The sequence below is a fragment of the Hyaena hyaena genome, unplaced genomic scaffold (assembly GCF_003009895.1).
Source record: "Hyaena hyaena isolate Hyena2069 unplaced genomic scaffold, ASM300989v1 scaffold_983, whole genome shotgun sequence".
Classification (NCBI taxonomy): domain Eukaryota; kingdom Metazoa; phylum Chordata; class Mammalia; order Carnivora; family Hyaenidae; genus Hyaena; species Hyaena hyaena.
In genome coordinates, this window is record NW_024081618.1 from 589,755 (window position 1) to 604,738 (window position 14,984).

The following is a 14,984-nucleotide window of genomic DNA, read 5'->3' on the forward strand; positions in this document are numbered from 1 at the left end:
ACCAGGGGTAATCATCACTGAATTCATTCCAGTAAGGGTCCTAAGACTCCCGTATGGGTTAGGGGATTCTGGATCTGAATATTGGTGCAGGTCTGTGACCTGGACAAAGATCAAGACTTTTTATTGGGACAACCACCCTCACGCCACTCAGACTCCTACCTTTCTAATTGTTTGGTTAAAATATTAGGCAGCAAGCATGTTGGCTACTCCCTTGGCAATTTTGGCTCTAGGAACTCCATGCTGTATTAAACAACTTCATGATTCCTTGAAGCCCTTGGCTGTACCTCCTACCATATTATGTGTTATGGTAGTTGGGGTCTCTTGACTCCTGAAAGTTAATCACAGCCACCTGGCTTCTCTCACTATGGCACATCTAATCGAACACGACAGCCTGTCCTATCTCCATCTCTGACTTATGGAGAAGAGTCCAGTGACACTCTGATGGCCCTCTCACCAGGACATTCCTGTCAGCCTTGACTAATGATCTGTCTTCCTGTGGAACATAGTCCTCTGGTTGGGTTTTTGGCCTCATATAATGTATCTATTCCCACTGGAGCACTTCATTCAGACTCTTTCCTCCTTCCTTTATAATTTCTTAGGATAATTTTGACATTCCTACTTCACTTATCACTGGCCATCACTTTTTCCAGAGTTTTAAATGCTACTCTATGGGTGCCTGGGTGGCCCAGTCGGTTAAGCGTCTGACTCTTGGTTTCAGCTCAGTTCTTGATCTCACGTTTTGTGAGTTCAAGCCCCACATCGGGCTCTGTGTTGGAAGTGTCGAGCCTTCTTGGGATTCTCTCTTTCCCTCTCTCTCTCTCTGCCCTTCCCTTCCTTGCTCATGCTTTCTCTAAAAATAAATAAATAAAACTTTAAAAACTTTAAAAAACTTTTTAAACTTTTAAACTTTAAAAAACTTTTAAAAAGATTTTAAAAATACTTTATAAAAGCTACTCTAGCACAGGGTAGAGCTTCCCTGTCCTTTAAGGTCGTTACCAGTATCTTATCCTGAGACAATTCTCCTAAATTATTGAAGTTATACTCATCAATTTTTTATATCCTAGCTTCTTTGACAAAGCTCCCTCAAAATCCAATCCCAATGTTATTCTTCTGGCTCCTGTCATAATGCGCTAGCTAATTTTACTTCTGCTTAAGTGTATTTCTTCCCTCCCTTGTGACGCTTAGGACTTTCTAAGGATGGGACTTAACCCCAGTTTCTATTTAGCAGTCAGGAGAGGAAGTGGAGATAGCTGCTGAGGGGAGTACCAGTTTTCTTGCCATGGAGGAGATATATAGCTTTTTCCAGCATGTGTAAGTGCTAACTATCAGTAGGGAAGTATGGACAATTTCCACAAATCCTGAGGCTTCTGGGAGATCTCAAAAGCCAACACCATGAGGGTATTCATCTAGCTTTACCTATCAGTTTTTTGGGTGTGTTTTCAAGTTTTCCCAACCATGGACCCAAATTTAGCAGAGCAGATCTACTTTGGCTAAGTATATAATTTTTTAAAGGCTTATTTATTGAGAGAGAGAGACAGAGAGAGAGACAGGCAGAGAGAGAGAGAGAGACAGAGAGAGACAGAGAGAGAGAGAATGAGCAGGAGAGGGGCAGAGAGAGAAAGGAGCAGAATCCCAAGCAGTCTCTGCACTGTCAGCACAGAGCCCAAGCCTGATCTCATGAACTGTGAATCATAACCTGAGCCAAAATCAAGTGTTGGATGTTTAACCAACCAGGTGCCCTGGCTAAGTATTTAAACATCCTTAGGGTTGTGCATCTTTCTGTGTTTGCTCTTCTACTTAGCTTTTAACTCCTTGTTGTCAGTGCTCAGTTTCTTATTATCCCTCTGCCCACCATCAATAGAACTTAGTAGAAAGAAGCCAACTGTTATATCATTTTAGGCATTGTTTCCTCACAACTTTCAAGTACTTGAATTATCACACCTGCAACAGCTTTCCCCTCCACTGGGATGTTTTCTAGGTCACCTCAGGTAAAGTCTTCAGCAACTGGACTATTACCATTTACCACATACACTCCTCTTTGCCAGTCCATTGGTGGGTAGTACATTGCAGGACCCCATTAGAGTTTTTACTTAAAACATTTTCAGCACCACTTATTTTAGTTTGGGCTCTATAGAAAATAGACACTAAGAAGGGATAAGAATTTCAAGAGATTTATTGGGGGAGGATTGGAGGAAGTTGATTTTCTTAGAAGAAGTCCCAATGAAATTCAAGGGCAGATGTTTTAGGATACAACGACATGGACGGATATTCAATGGAGCTGATGAGGTAAAGGGTAACAACAAAAGAGAGCTTTTTCCTCAAGGAGGAAATACTATTCCCTGTCATGAAGTAGAAGCAATTATAGGAAGAATAAACAGAACTTGAAGTTGGGTAGGCTAGCAGTATCCACCAGCAGGGCTTTAAACCTAAATTGACAGAGACATTCTAAAGGGCAGCAAGAATGCCACCTGTATAAAACTTATTAATATGCTGATTTAACTTGTGCCTTGGCTTGTAGAAAAGAAGTTTTTATGTAAAAATAGCATACATGAAAAAAGAACACCTTTTGAAACAGATAGTTTAAAAATTGTCATCACTAAGTGGAAAATCACAACTGCTTGACAGTATATGACTTAGTATACTTAGTCTTAGTATATGATTCAGTCTATTTTAAATTATGTATGGTAAGATAAAGAGACATTATAGGAATAACTATATAGTCATTGTTTACATAGCAGGATTCTGGAATTCTAGTCAAAGGAATAAAACAAGAAAAACATAACTTTTTAAAATGAAAATAAAATATCTAATTTAACATAAATTTTTACTTAAACAGCTCAAAATGATCAATAGAAAGTCAATTAAAACTAAATTTGATGTAAAAATGCTCTGAACCTAAAAACTTCATCAATACATTATTAAAAATCATAAAGATTTGAAAAATTGCATATATATATATATGTGTGTGTGTGTGTTTCTGAGTGGATGATTTCAATATCATAACAGTAGGCATTTTCCAAGCTAAGTTGTGCATTCTACATATTTCAAACTTATATGGTAATTTTCTAACTTGACAAAATTATTTGGAAACTCATCTTAAAGATATGTGAACAAAAACAGCATAGTGAAAATAAAAATACTGAGGACATTTCCATCTCTACCTTTTATAACATATCAGAAATCCACAGTAACTTTAAAAATATGGTATTATGTTTAATATAGACATATAGGTTAATAGATGAGCCTGTATAGCCCAAAACCAGTCTAGTGAATTTCTCACTTTGATTTTGTTAGTAAAGATGAGATTCCAAATCAGTGGGGAATATATAACATCAACAGATTGTCCACTGAAACACAACTTAAGAGCAATGGGCTTAAGGGCAATTATTATTCAAAGGCTAATACGTCTAAAATGACTAGCATGTTCAGAGTGTGATTAATATCCTTATTCTAGGAATATCTTGTTTGCTAAGCGCTGACAGTATTCCTAGAGTGTGTGGCTTTCAGATTCAAAACAGGGACAGGCCCAGATAAACTAGAGCAATTTGGTGCTTTTAGATGATGCTGAAGTAGGGAATTGAGGGTCACAGTGTAAAGAACTGCTGGGCTAGTCTGTGGGACTATCCATAGATAGTCTCACAACTCCCTGTAAGAGTCCTGGGGTCAGAGGGTGAGTAGACAGTTAAATCAGGCAGGGCCTTGTGGGATGAGGAAAGAATATTGGAGTTTACTTTGTGTGTGAATGGCCCCCAGCGGGGGTTTTGATGGGGGGAGTGACTCATGTGCTTCCATATGGTATAAAGAATTTTTCCAGCTGTCACAGAAAGAGGAGAGATGCCTCCGCCTTCCGAGACAACAGATTGGGAGGAGCTGCACCAAAACATTTCTATGGCTATTTTTGAGTGGTGAGACTTTTTTCTTTTTAATATTACTTTTTTTGTTGTTGTTGAATTTACTGACATTCACTACTATTTTAAATAAAACAGTTATTTTTGTTAAAAAATAAGCTTTGTAATATGATCTGATGAAAGAGAAAAAGATGAGGAAAGTGCACATTCCCATTCAGTTAAATGTAAATCTGATAATACATGGTTTTTTAAATCAATGTTTATAATTCATTTAAACACACTGAAGAAAGCAAAAAGACACCCACCCTTATACACAATTTTCTCCTAGAGGCCAAACTTCAGTCTTAGATCTGAAATTCAGATTTCATTCACCTGAATATAATGAAAAAAGACAATTTGGGCTAAAAACAACAAAAAGTCAATTTGCTTTTACAGCAAAAAAAAAAGGCTTAAATATGGTTTTATTTCAAAGGTTTTGAAATACATCAATAATGTGGAACTTAAAATTATATATTATACACGAGAAATAACAAATTTAACTCTTCTTTACCTTGAGCATTCACAAATTCTAAAGTTCTAATCCAAATAATAGAAGTAAAAACAAAACAAAATCTTTTCCCCAAGCATAAGTAAACTAGAACTGATTTTATTCTATTGTTGATGTCTTGGGCAGACTCATGAAGACTAAAACGGATAAAATGTTTGGAGGTAATATTATTAAACATTTAATCTAATGACATCTTTGATATTTCTAACAAGGATACTTTCTGGGGTTAACACTGGAATGTCAATAGTAATAATTTATACACACACATATATCTGTATGTGTGTGCATATATATGTGTGTGTGTATATATATATATATATACATATATATATACACACACACATAGTTAACCTGTGAAAGTTATTATATTGAAAAGTCTCAATACAAATGAGTCATAAGTGTTTCCATGTTAATGACCACCAAATATTTTTCTTATCCCTTATTCATGGATAATGATAGTGTCAGTTGTATCACTTGAAACTGTGAAAGATAATGGCTAGGTAATTACTTGTTTTTCTACACGCCTATGTCATTACAAATTAGTGAAGTCCACCTCGCATTGTCAGTATCCAGTTCCATTGATCTCTTAGTAAGTTTCTAAAAGCAGGAAGTTATAGCGATGTGCAGTTAATGCTCCCGGCTGCAAATAGACTGCCTACAGGCTTGTTTTTGTAAAGAAAATTTTCAATTAGTGAAAGCCATGGGCATCAGCTTTCAAAAAGAGGAAAAAGAACTTCCCTGTAAATGTTTGATCTTTTCTGCCACATCATGTTTTTCTGAAAGACAGCTATAGTGCTCCTGCTTAGAATGCTTCTACCAAATAATTTTGTTTTCAAGCCAGCAAGATTAAAGGCTTGTAATCTTTATTCAAACAATGGTGCAGAAATAAAATGTTAAATTTAGAAGATGTTTATAAGAGATTCACTAGATTTAAAATTAGCTAAGAAGTAATAAAATAAGTGAAAGAACCTATTTCATTCACTTTCATTTGAACAGATAAAATTTCATAATTAGGCACTACATGGTTACTCCTTCCTAATCCTTCTCTGGATTGTCATCATTTTAGGGAACTATCGGTGCTTTTAGAGATTTCCCTGATTCATGATCTCCTTTCATGATTCAAATCTCCTTTCAAAAACGTTGTTTTCAACCTTTGTTCTCTTCCTACTGGGGAAGACCTTTGTGACAGAAGGGAATGGAGACTCTGGAGATCATGTCACTGTTTCCATTAGTCATGCACTTCCTTGTACTCATATCTTATTTCTCACTGCCCCATTAAGGAAAAAGGTGTGCCATGTCATAAAAGGTCCATGTCTTCATTCTATCTATGTGTGGACCTTCTAAATATCCGCACATAGAAATAAATGTTAGGAGGGTGCCTGAGTGGCTCAATGATCAAGTGTCTGACTTTAGCTCAGATCATGATCTCATGGTTCTTGAGTTAAAGCTGCATACCTGGCTCTGCACTGATAGTGTGGAGCCTGTTTGGGATTTCCTCTTTCTTCCTCTGTCTGTCCCTCTCCTTCTCTTTCCTTCTCAAAATAAATAAATAAACTAAAAAATAAAATAAAAATAAATAGATATTAGGAACTGTCATGAGAGAAAAGTAACCTGTGATGAATTATGGTCCTGCCAAGGTATCAGTGAAACATGGGCAGAGCCTGGCAATGAGGAAGAACTCTTCCAGGAGCACTTGACCAGAGCACTTGACTTGACCAGCATAGAATATTGCACAGAACAGGCACAGTCTACAGGTTATTTAGCTGGGATCATATCAGAGGGCTTAACTGACTCTATTAAAAATATATAAATATCTTCCAATTAAAACAAAAAGGAGTCTGTATCTCTTCCCATCACAGGATATAATAATGAATTTCATCTTCGCTGATTTCCAAACAACAGTTTTGTTCCTAAACCCTAAATCTTTCATGTAGAAGAGAGTAGAGTAGAGTGGACCATAGCACTCACTGAGTATGGGCCATCCTAGGTAAATAAAAAAACGAATGCTTAGTAAACTCTGGTTACTGATTAGAAAGTTTTACTTTCTTACCACAATGTGAGAAAATATGCAAATGAAATCAGTTAAATTTTAATAATGGTCAGGAAAATATATAATACTATTTTATAGATAATGGATAAGAGAAAACTTCAAATATGTGAGATTATGTAATATAACAGTCATTTTAATACCAGTAATTTGGCTTAACTGTTATAATTTATGCTGAACCCTGTAGAATAATAATAATTTTGTGTTATCTAAATTTCAGATTAGCTTTGTGTGGGTTTTATTTTATTTAAACTGTAAATCACCTGTACAGGCTCAATATTCCTGCTTTGTCTTTCTGTAAGATGATCTATTCATATATTATAAACAATTAATTATAAAAAACATTGATATGAAAAATTTCTATGGAAAGGTAAGATAAAAAGAAAATGTGTGTATAATTTTAGGGACATATAAACTATTTTCTATTTTCGCCTGTTTAAACAAAAGTTCTTTCTATATGGAACATACAAGAGGTGGAAAAGAGCTTTTATTGAAACTAAAATTAGTGACAAATTATATTCTAAAAGGTGAAGATTTAGGCCCAGCCAACATTTCCCACTGTGCATTTTTTAGAAGACAATCTTGTAAGATGCTATTAGAAACTCTACCAAAGGCCTTCTGTGCTCAAATACATGAGGGACTATCATTTCCAACACAGTTAAATATGCTTATATGAATATGTTAAACTGCATGGCTAAGGCCGAGATATAACATGCAACATTTACTGAAATTTACTTAAATGTGGTAGCTTTTCTACTTTAGAGCACTCTGGGGTGCTCTGTGGAACAGAATTTGGGGAACATTTTTTAGGTTGTAATAGATAATACAGAAGTTAAATGTGAGAACGCAATATTTTTGATTTGTTTTTTTCAACATCATATCAATCGTACATCTGAACTGATTTTTTGTCTAATAGTTTTGTTTACCTTACTAACTTTTTAAGGCCTTTGGTTCCAGTTAACATTACAAGGGCGGGAAAGTCCTATCTGGATCCTGCCTTGTGCATGAAACATTTTATCATGCTTAACAGTAAACCAGTTCAACTCAAAATTACTTTAATTTGTATAGCATTCAGTTGTGTTTAAATGAAATATTTAGTAAGGTCCCCTTCTTGAGAGTATAAGCTGACTTATACTTATGTTCCTGAAACTGACTGAGCCTTTAATATATGGGAAACTTTTACCTGGTGGCATTAAAAAAAATAAGTGGCAGAAAAACTGATTAAATGTCAAGCCTTTCTTGTTCTATTATTTTACAAATTGACCAAATGTTGCAATATTTAAAATATGTTTTCTAATGATACTAGCTATTTATTCATCTCAAAATATACAATCATTATTCTTTTTATTTTAGAATATAGCTCTGTTCATCTTTAAAACAGAGGGCACACTTAACTCTGTTCACCTTTAAAATCTATGGGTTTTCATGAAGCTATGAAAAATAATTTGTTGTTGATAAAATATAAAAGTGTTTCTGTAACATGCCATACAATTTCATGAAATACTTGATTTTGAAAGCATTTTTGACAAGGTTCCACAGCAGAAAATGGCAGAGTGCTAAGTGCAGGAGTCTTGGAGAAGTGAAAAATTGGCTCTACAAATTAGAGACCAAGAAACCGATGAACCAAAAAAACCCCCACAAAACAACAACAACAACATACAACAGTGCTAGGTAGATGACATTACATTGGCAGCACAGGTGACCATGTGATGCCTGATAGCCCTAAGTAGATTTAGAACATATTCAATCTTACAGATAAAAAAAGAAAACTGTCAAGACAGAGAAACTAGAATTGGGTCCTACTAACTGTTTTTCAACATTCCTATTCCTGATCATTTCCTCATTTTTGAAATAGTATCAGTGACTGACCAAGCAGGTTACAAGCCAATACTTGGTGGGCTAGGTCTCAAGTCAGTAGCAGTGTTACTTTTCAAACTCTAAAGTGTACTTGGCCTTCATTAGTTAATCAAGAAAAGAAAGAAGAATAACTTAATGGGCACAAAGTGCCTTCTTTTAGAAAACACAAATGATTGTTCTGCCAAAACCTTGTCCTGTTTGAGTTGGGGCCTTGGTAAGGGGGGAGTTCTTAAAGAGCCATTTTTGGTGCCAATATTCGTTTGTTTTATGCAAAATTATTTTTCCAACAGTATCATTTGCTGGGAAATATTATACACACAGTATGCTCCATTCAAGGCAAATAAGGACTGTTATAATTCACTGTTTATATAATGTATGAATGTTGGGTTTTATTTATTTATTTATTTATTTTTACAAATAGTTTATTGTTAAATTAGTTTCCACATAACACCCAGTGCTCATCCCCACAAGTGCCCTCCTCCATGCCCATCCCTCCCTCCCCCCCCGACATCCATCAGTCCTCAGTTTTTGTCAGCATTCAAGAGTCTCTCATGGTTTGCCTCTCTCCCTTTCCCCCACCATTGCCCCCCCTTCTCCCCCTTTTTCCTCAGTTAAGTTCCTCCTAATCCTCCAATACGTGCAAACATATGATATTTGTCCTTCTCTGCCTGACTTATTTCGCTCAGCATAACACCCTCAAGGTCCATCCATGATGCTACACATGGCCAGATTTCATTGTTTCTCATTGCCATGTAGTATTCCATGGTATAGATAAACCACATCTTCTTGATCCATTCGGCCATGGATGGACCCTTAGGCTCTTTCCATGCTTTAGCTATTGTTGAGAGTGCTGCTATGAACATTGGGGTACATGTGCTCCTATGCATCAGCATTTTTGTATCCCTTGGGTAAATTCCTAGCAGTGCTATTGCTGGGTCATAGGGGAGTTCTATTGTTATTTTCCTGAGGAACCTCCACACTGTTTTCCAGAGGGGCTGTACCAGTTTACATTCCCACCAACAGTGTAGGAGGGTGCCCGTTTCTCCACATCCTCGCCGGCATCTAGAGTTCTCTGATTTGCTCATTTTAGCCACTCTGACTGGTGTGAGGTGGTATCTCAGTGTGAACGTTGGGTTTTAAATAGTGGGCACATAATACGCCTCTATCAAGAAACTTCTTAAATACACATTTACTCAATATAACAGACAGTGACAAAGACTAACTGCATTTAGAATACAGATATATTTTTAAAGTATTTAACCACATATATGAAAATTAATCTGCTTTGTAGTTACTCTCAACTTTTTGCTAAATATTCATTATTTTCATTGCTCTGAATACACATACAAAGTTGGGCAATTCAGAAAAATGACAAATCTAATACCTGCTCTTGAGTAATTTTTTAAAACTAGTGAACATAATCCTATACAAAACCTTTACTTCATTTATCTTTAGCCCTTCCTAAATGTATGGGTTTAGCCAGAAACAATGATTTCAGGCTTTGAAAAAGTTCAGAGTTCAGAAACATTTTCATTAAATTTGGAAGATACTCTTCAACCTTAACATGGTACTGATTTCTACTGATGCTTGATAAGTCTATACCCTAAAATATTTCTCCATAATTTTAAATACCTCGAAAACTACTAGAATAAAATCATTTTCAAAGCAAGATTTGGTCTATGCTTTTGGCAATATCCAGACATTGATCAAATTTGTTGGATGCGGGGGGTGCTGGTGAATATGATATCTCAGGAGACATTTTCTGAATGTCTGGAACCTCACACTGGTAGATTAACTATCAAATACTCAGTAAAAACTCCATTTGTAGCCCCTACTTCTTGATCAATTTCTATTCCCACTTCATCTTCTACCATCTTGTCTACTTTCTGACTGACTCCCCTGTCAACTCTGTCTACCTGACCAGCCACCAGATCAATCACCTGACCGGACCGACTGGCCAGACTAGCCACTTGATCAGCCACTCCTCTGCCTGGAGTTAGAAAATATGTTTCCGGGGCGCCTGGGTGGCTTAGTCGGTTGGGCGTCCGACTTTCGCTTGGGTCATGATCTCGCCGTTCGTGGGTTCGAGCCCCGCATCGGGCTCTGTGCTGACTGCCAGCTCAGAGCCTGGAGCCTGTTTCAGTCTGTGACTCCCTCTCTCTCTGACCCTCCCCTGCTCACGCTGTCTCTCTCTCTCTCCTAGAAATAAATAAAAAACATTAAAAAAAATTAAAAAAAAAAAGAAAAAGAAAATATGTTTCCATCATAGTATTCTTTAATTTCTGGTAACTTGGCTGGCAATGAAAGTATCCAGTCTGAATCATGTCCTCACGTACTTTTTGAAGCTCTGATAATGACACATTTTTCAGTAGTCATCTAATTCTAAGTCATACACATATTATATAATAATTTTCCAATAAGAAAACATAATTAATTTTCTTAGAAATAATATTTTCACTTAGCAGGTACCTACTAGGAACCAATATGATAGGTGCTTTTATGTATATTACCTTATTGAAGGCTTACCAGTGACCCTGGAAAATAGGCAGTTTCATTTATTAGATATAAAGAGTAAGAAAGGGTGCGTAATTAATCTAGTTAACTGCAGAATGAAAGTTTAGAGCTGGTACTGGCTTATTCAAAACTCCATATTCTTAACTTTATCTACTGCCTTGCAGATTCATGTAAAATGTTAATAAAGAAATAAGCTTCTTAAGGCACCACATTGTCAGAGTGGGGTGGTTAGTTGAATGGTAGTAAACTTTTTTTTTTTAAGTTTATTTGTTTACTTTGAGAAAGAGAGAGAGAGAGAGATAATCCCAGGCAGGCTCCACACTGCCAGGGAGGAGCCTCAAACTTATGAACCATGAGATCATGACCTGAGCTGAAATCCAGATCAGATCCTTAACCAACTGAGCCAACCAGGTACCCCTGATAGTAGACTTTTGACTACATATTTCATTGGCTCACTTTCTTTTCTTTATCCCTGACCTTTTCCAACCCAAATACAACATTTAGCATATTTAGGACTTAAGGGTTGTCTAAAATTTAATTTGCCATAACTATTGGCTAATTTGGACTTCATAAGGCTAATTGGAAATGAATGATATAACACTATAAAATAACCAACAGAGTTGGTTAATTTGAACTTTATAAAGCTAATTGAGAATAAAATACCTAACATTAAAGAATAACATCTATATAGAAAAGTTATACATTTATTCCATGCATAATTAGAAAGAACAATCCACAAATATCAGATAGGTAGTTTTTCATATTAACTTCAATCCTTTTAACCAAGGCTATAGCAAAATAAACAAACAAGCAAACAAGCAAACAAGCAAAAGAAAGCAAACCGTGTTTTCAGTTTAGACTCAGAAATCCAAAATTGCTAATGTATATGCTGCTCATTTTATACCCTGATACCCAAATCTCCTCTATACTCTGATGCCACTTTTCTTAAACCAGGGTACCCAGTTGTTAGTTGGAAAGAATAATACATTTCTTGTACTGTGATGCCAAAGTTCTTCAATTTTTTTTAAGTGCTGAAGTTCTTCCTCCCAATAGGCTATACAAAAGTATTTATTATTAGTTATTAATTCAATAACTGGTTTTTCTGTTTGAGTTGCCCTGGAGGTGCCTAAATCTCTCTTGTCAATCAGATCCTCTAGTTCATATTGTTGTTTTGCCCAATGACGATAATGGAAAGATTATTTGAGGATAATTTAGGATGTGCTGGGAACAAACACCTCTTATTTATAACTGGTCCAAAACCAATGTCTAAGTCACACTGAAGTGATAGATGCTGCCGACATTCCTTTCTGAACTTTTACCCTCACTGACGGGACTGATAGGTAAAGTTGTATTTGCTAAAGTTAATCTTCTTTAATTGGCATCTTATATACCCTGATTGTTTAGATTTTTGTGGCATTCCTGCTAATGTCTGAGGTTCATTTTCCATGATTCTAACATCAAACCATGGAAGGTGCCAAACTGTGTTTAGCCTTAGGTGGTGGATCAGATATAAACCCTCCAGAGCCCCTTTGACAGTTCAATTTATTTCAACGTGGTCAGGAATCGCATCCTACAATCATTCAAATAATTGTCTTTCTTTTCAGTGTTGTTGTTTTAAGTTCTCAGTATTTTAGTGGAAACTTCTTGACATGGTGGTGAAAGTAGAAGTAAAATCAAGAGAAATGAGAGTTCTGGGTGAAGTCACCCCTCCAGTCCCTCATGCAGAGGTCACAGACTCAAAGGAATCCTGACTCAAGGTTATAAATAGAATAACTGAAGAATAGCTTCATTGGCCTTGTTTCTAATTCTGCAACCTGCCAGCTTTACCAGTGCATGGCTGATTTAAAGATATGGATGAAAGCCAACTAGCCCACTATCAATCTACATGAGAAAAAGGTGATATTGCAATTTAAAAGGAGAGGCAGATGTGATTTAGGAACCCTTGAAGAGAATTGTTTGCCCTTAAACCACAGAGGTTCTTAATCCTGAGATGTTACTAAATCATTAGCACCTAGAGTTAGGTTTAAGAAAATTTTAGCTATGAGCTCTAGGAAGATATGGAATTGAAAATGGGACCATCAATGTGAGTTATATTAAACCACGATGACATGAATATGAGCAAATTCATTAGTCTTTTAGGAAGTGAACAAACCCAGTAAGAAGAATTGTAACTAAATCACTTTATAAGCTAGAATTAAAAAAACAAAAACAAAACTCTCAAAATGAAGCCTGCGGAAGATTTCCCTTCAATAACAAGCAACCAGTATTTACTGGGCTTCTACAAGAAATGAAGATTTAATATTTAGCAAATAGATACTGACTTTACTTTCACAGAGCTTACAGTCTAAACATCTACTATCTAATAGAAATTTCTGCTATGATAGAAATGTTTTTTAACTGCACTATCTAATGTTACAGCCATATGTAATATTGATGAAGATTCACTCCTTGACCAAACTCTAGTTAGGCTTCCCCAAACGTTCCAAGTAGTCCTCAACTTTTGGACATCTGAGTGTGTTTCTGTGTTGTCCAGGCTTAGCAAGAATCTCACAGAGATGGTTTAGCTAGAATCTTCCATCTTCCATATCTGATTGCTCTTAGTATTTAATTGGGTTCCTCATCTTCCACCAAACCCCTGGTGACATTTGATCCCTCTGGCTTGCCTTCAGCAAGACTCCTGCTAGATTTCTCAGAATACCAGAATTCCCTGGCACCTCTGATGTTTCCTCTTTCCACTGATCCCCCACCCTGATCTTTGGCTATAAATTCCAATTTGTTCATATTGTCTTCAGATTTGAGCTCTATTCTATATTGAGATTTCTCTTCCCTTATTGAGATTGTCCTGATTAAAATCTTCTTATCACTTTAACTACTATCCAACTCTGATTTTTCTTTAGCACTATTGAACACTTGAAATGTAGCTACAGTGTCTAATGAAATGATATTTTAAAAATATTTAAGGGGTGCCTGGGTGGCTCAGTCGGTTAAGCATCCGACTTTGGTTCAGGTCATGATGTCACATGTCTGTACTAACAGCTCAGAGCCTGGTGCCTGCTTCAGATTCTGTGTGTCCCTCTCTCTCTGCCTCTCCCTTGCTTGTGCTCTGTCTCTCCCAAAAATAAACATTAAAAATTTTTTAATTGTATCTAAATTAAGTTTACATAGTCATACATGACTAGTGGCTATCATATTAGTAAGCCTAAACCTATCCAGTAATCTAACAACCAAAATGCATATAATTGCAAATCGCGGAAATTATTCTGAAGGAAAAGTAATATGTAAGATAAAGTTAAGCAGTTAAGTTAGCCTAAAATGTGATGGCCAGGAAAGGTTTTTCTAAGGAAGTCACATCACAGCTGATTTCTGAAAAATGAGTAGGAACTAACTGGAGAGGCGGGGGGGGGGGGGGGGGGGGGGGGGGGGGGGAGGCGGGAGGGTGGGAGGCAGCCGGGAGGTGGGTGGAGGCAAAATGAGCAAGAAAATGAGGAAAGGGGAGTGCCCTATACTTAGAATCAAAAGTATCACTGAGTAAATTGCAGATTTATTTAACTTTCTACTCTGCCTAATTCGTCTCAAAATCTGAATGTAAAGTGGTGATGCCTAGATTGGAGAAGTAGGGTTCAGTTCATGCAGAATCTTCTAGATAATAATAAATATTTTTGTCTTGGTAATAAAAAAAAATTTAATGCTATTGAAGACTCCTAAGTAAAAAAATGATCACATTTGTGTTTTTACAAAGATTAATTCTGGCTCCGTGGAGAGGAAAGATTAGAGGAATAAGGGTGGATGAAGAGGGACACATGGGTAGCTCAGTCTGCTGAACATGGGTCTTCAGCCCAGGTCATGATTTCCCAGTTCATTATTTGCAGCCCTATGTCTGGCTCTGTGCTGACAGCTCAGAGCCTGGAGCCCGCATCAGATCCTATGTTTCCCTCCCCCTCTCTGCTCCTCCCCACTCATGCTCTATCTCTCTCTCAAAAAAAAAAAAAAAAAGAGTGGATGGAGAGAGGAAAGTTGGAGGCCATGGAAGTAACCCAGACAAGGACCCCGGACATGGCAATAGAGATGGATAGCAGTGAATGTGGGTCACGGGTTTTAGAAAATAAAAGTGAAAGGACCTAATAAAATATTGGATCTGGGGTAAGAAAAAAAAACCAAGTATTACAAATAA